Genomic DNA, 5000 nt, shown 5'->3' on the forward strand with positions numbered 1-5000 from the left:
TGATTTTATGAAGAGAGATTTGTAAGGATTTCATTAATTTTACAAAGGGAAAGTTTTGTTTCTATTTAGGTTGAAATTGAATAGTTTTCTTCGATTTCTGTTGATTTTAAAAAGAGGTTTGCAACAAATTCTTGGATTTTACACAGGATTTTTTTTTTATTTTTATTTATAGTGAGTTTTTTTCTAACTTCCATGAATTTGTAATGAAAGTTTTGTGATATTATTGTGAGAGTTTTGTTGAAATTGGATGTTTTTCCTTGGACATTTTTTTTTTTTTTTCGAAAGAGAGGTTTATAAGGATTTCCTTTATTTTACCAAGAGAATTTTTTTATTTAGAGTAAGTTTTCGACTTTTTTTTAACTTCCATTAATATGGATTTTTGTCAGAGTTTTGTTGAACTTGAATGTTTTTCTTGGATTTTTTTTATCACTATCTCTTTCGCCCATAAGAGAAAGTTAAATTTATGAGGGATTTCCCTTGATTTTTACACAGGGAAGGGTGTATGTATTTGTTTGTAAACAGGGTGAGTTTTTTTTTTAAAGAACTTCCATGGATTTATATTGAAAGTTTTTTAAGATTCTTGTGAGATATTTGTTGGAGATTTTGAGTATTTTCCTAAGGGAAGGGTGGATTTGAAGTATTTTTTCTTCTAAGGATATTTGTTTTTTTGAAATTTAGAAAGAGAGGTTTGTAAGGATTACCGTGATTTTACAATGGGAAAGATATTTAAGATAGTTTGTATATTAAGTGAGTTTTTTTTCGAATTTTCCTGATTTTATAATAAAATATTTGACGAATTTGGTGTGAGTTTTGTTGATAGTGAATGTTTTGCTAAACTTTTGTTGATTTCAGGAGGAAAGGTTTGTAAGATTATCGATAATTTTTGAAAGAAAACGTTTTGTAAGACTGTTTGAGGATACGTCAAGTTTTTTGTCAGATACTCTTTGTCTTAATATAGAAAGTTTTGTGAAGCTTTGTTGGTATTAGGTTGTTAGTATATTGAGCAAGTTTTTGTAAGATTGTTAGTGTATTGAGCAAGATTTTATAAGATTGTTAGCATATGGGGTAAGTCTTTATAAGATTGTTAGTATATTGAATAAGTTTTTATAAGACTGTTTGTATACTGAGAAACGTTTTGTAAGATTGTTAGTATTTTGAGAAAGTATTTTTAAATAAAAAAAAACTATTTTTTTAAGAGTTTTCCTGTTTTTAGAAATTGAGTTTAGTAACTTTTGTCGCTGGGATAGTTTTGTTTGTATTTTGACTTTTTACTTTCAGAAAATAGGAGTTTTGGAACTTATCGCTAGTAGACAATGAGAGTTTTGCCACTTTTAAGGCTCTTGGGAAGTGAGGGTTTTGTAAAACATTCAGTCATTTTAGAAAGTCAAAGTTTTACAGGAATTTTGTCGCTTTTGAAAGTTAAAGCAATGTAAAAATGTATATCTTACAGAACGTGATTTTCATGATACTGGAAATAATGTAGCTAAATTAATGTAGCTAAAACTTCTTTTGATATTTACGAAATAGACAAACCTATTTTCATATTCATCGAGATGAAACTCGTAAGAGTTCAGTAGAAACAGAGACCAAAGTTTAGAAATGGTAATTTTCATTAATTTTATTGGCTTGTTTAACTTTGTAAACTGAGCATCTTGTTTCCTTGGTGAGTGAGAATTTTTGCCGAAAAATTAACTATTTTCTTACCGTGTAAATAGTAAAAAAACAACAACAACAAAAAAAAGATATTTCTTACTCCAGAAAATTTGAATTTTGCGTTGTTTTCCTAAGTTAAGAAACGGAGACTTTTTTCTATTTATTTAAAAGTGAATATTCTCTGATTTAGAAGATAAGAATGGTTAATCTAATACGAAAATAAAACCCAGCCGTATGTTTTTTCTTTAGAAATACTGGTAATCGTAGCGTCAGACTAAAGACAATTGTAATCAGTAATATAAGCAAAAAGCATATTCCTGTTCTCGAATATTCCCATTAGAGAGAGAGAGAGAGAGAGAGAGAGAGAGAGAGAGAGAGAGAGAGAGAGAGAGAGAGGGGCTAACTATCAGGTGAACGGTTCCATCTCAGTGAGGTTGATTGATGGATTGAGCGAGAATAGGAAAAATACCTCATAAAGACTCACGTCCTTTCAACTACTATTTATTGGCATAAAAGAGTAGCTAATTTCTAATGAATCACGTCTGATTTTTTTTTTTTTATCCACTTATCTCTCTCTGCTTAGGCTACTTCGTTCAAGGGAAGGACCCTGGATATTTCATTGGCATCAGTTCATAGTTGATTTGTTATCTAGGTTACATATTTCCTTTGTTATATACTTTCCTTTGTTATTAATCTCTTTCATAGTTTATTCCTTAATTCTTAGTTTCCTTTATCGTATTGGTACGCTTTCCGTACTTGGGAATTTAGGCTTGGCTTCAAATAATAATAATAATAATAATAATAATAATAATAATAATAATAATAATAATAATAATAATAAATAAATAAATAAATAAATAAATAAATAAATAATAATATAAAGAAAATGCGCTTATGATGTTCCCTCTTGAACCTGGGATCGAGCAAGTGTCAACTTGGATGTTAGCCTGACTCTAGAGGAGAGAGAGAGAGAAAAGAGAGAGAGAGAGAGAGAGAGAGAGAGCGCCAGGCATTCTCGGTAACCTGTCTTCTCCAGCCAGTTTCGTGACCTTGGCTCTCTCTGCGTTACCAGTTATTGGTTTTCCTGTGCATCATTTCCGCAGAGTACGGAAATTAAACGCAAGAACATTTTCTTGTAAGATGGAACATGGACCCATAGGCTGCTGCTGTGTGTGTGTGTGAGAGGAGAGAGAGAGATAGAGAGAGAGAGAGAGAGAGAGAGAGAGAGCGGGATACGAGGACAAACTATGATTGTATAGGTGTTTACTAGTTAGAAAAAGAGAGAGAGGGTGCGATTAAGATACGAGGACAAGCTGTGAGTGTATAGGTGCGTAAGAGAGAGAGAGAGAGTCCATCCGAGGAGACATCGAGCTCTCACTTATCTGTAGGAGCAGGTTTTACTGTGCATTCACAGTGTCCTAATGATTTTGTCTAGCTTTCTTTTAAACTCTTCTACACTGTTGCTGTTTACAGCTTTTGGTGGCAGTTTATTCCATGTGTCACATATCTTGTATGTAAAGAAGTTCCCACAATGGTATGTGTTGTATCTCTTCAGTTCTAGTTTCCATCCATTATTTCTTGTCTTGTTTTCGTTTAATGTAAATAGGTTACTGTCTACTGTTGTTATGCCTTTCACGTTTTTTAAATGTTTCCATTAGTTGTCCTCGCAATCGTCGTGTTTCTAAGCCATACATGTTTAGGCTCTCTAGTCGTCTTCGGTAACCTATTTGCCTGATGGATGGAATTAACATTGTGGCTACTGCTTGTACTCCTTCTAATCTATTTATGTCTTTTCTTAGTGTTGGTGACCAAAACTGTACTGCCTATTCAAGATGGGGTCTAACTATTGCTGTGAAGAGCTGCAGCACCGTTTCCTTGTTTCTGTATTTGAACTGCCTCTTTATGTATCCCAATAGTTTCTGTGCCTTCTTTTCTACTGTTATGCATTGTTTTGTGGATTTTAAGTCTTTGGTAATAATGACTCCAAGGCCTTCCTCTTGTTCTACATTATTTATATCATTCCTAAGCAGCATGTAACCGGCGTGAGGGCTGTTTGTTCCTATTTGTAACACTTTACACTTATCTACGTTAAAAGGCATTTGCCATTTTTTTTACCACTCTCCTATTTTCATTAGATCATTTCTTAAACTTTCCACTGCATCTGGGTCTGTTGCATTTACACCTAATTTGGTGTCATCTGCAAATTTGGCTATCCTGCTAGTTAAGCCTACATCAAAGTCATTAATGTAAATAAAAAACAAGAGAGGACCAAGGACAGAACCCTGCGGAACTCCGCTTGTTACATCTGCCCATTCTGATTCTTCACCATTCATTCTGTAAGTTAGCCAGTCTTCGACCCAATCTGCTGTTTCTCCTACAATTCCTAAAGCTCTAACTTTTGTCATCTGTTTATTGTGTGGGACTTTGCCAAAGGCCTTTTGGAAATCTATAGCTATTGCTCTACTACTGTCGTACATACCAAGCATGTTATGAAAAGTCTCCAAGAGGTTTGATAGGCAGGATCTGTTTTGTCTGAAACCATGTTGGCTGTTTAACAACAAATTGTTTCTATTTATGTGATCCACAATTCGATCTGCAATTATGGACTCAAAAATCTTGCAAACGACCGACGCCGTTAGGCAGATTGGTCTATAATTTCCTGGTTCTTCTCTTGGACCTTTTTTTGTAAACTGGGTAGCGAGGACACAATGAATGTACAGGTGTGTGTACGAGAGAGAGAGAGAGAGAGAGAGAGAGAGAGAGAGAGAGAGAAGAATGAGGAAACGTCGACAAATCGACAGGGCTAACACAGGAAATCGTGCATAAATCTCATATTCAGCCTTCCCTCACCTACCCATATGAAGGAGCCCACAGCAGCCGCCAGATTACCGCGGGTGACGAACCCTGACGTGAGTCTGAAGGACCATCGTTAACCGTGTTGCAACTCCTGGAGCTGAAAAAAATAGCTGAGACTTTCTCTTTCACGAGTCGTGAGTCGCTGCTGCCTTACACCTTATAACCTCTTGGGCCGTAACCTTGAAATCCCTTCACATCCCAGACCTCCGGCGTTTATTCCCGAGATTATTCCGTGACCTCAATACTCAATATTTCTCTTTTAGAGTAACTTTGAGATTTCCAGAGTTTATTGTTGTTTTTAAGCAATTGTTTGCTGAAGAACTGAGCAGAATTTTGTTGGGGGATGCCATCTCTATTCTTGAACAGTACTAGAAGTCAATTTTTTTCATTAGAGATGCTTTGCTGTCCCATTCTGATAGTTAACTAGTTAGGTTAAGGGTTTATATATATATATATATATATATATATATATATATATATATACATATATA

At 34.5% G+C, this 5000-nt stretch overlaps 1 protein-coding gene across 1 annotated transcript in view; it reads left to right on the forward strand.

Annotated features, from left to right (window-relative positions):
- Positions 1–5000, forward strand: part of LOC135217928 (uncharacterized) — a 7646-nt gene that overhangs the window by 755 nt on the left and 1891 nt on the right. The gene's annotated exons all lie outside the window — the stretch shown is intronic.

This window comes from Macrobrachium nipponense, chromosome 9 (assembly GCF_015104395.2).
Source record: "Macrobrachium nipponense isolate FS-2020 chromosome 9, ASM1510439v2, whole genome shotgun sequence".
Lineage (NCBI taxonomy): Eukaryota > Metazoa > Arthropoda > Malacostraca > Decapoda > Palaemonidae > Macrobrachium > Macrobrachium nipponense.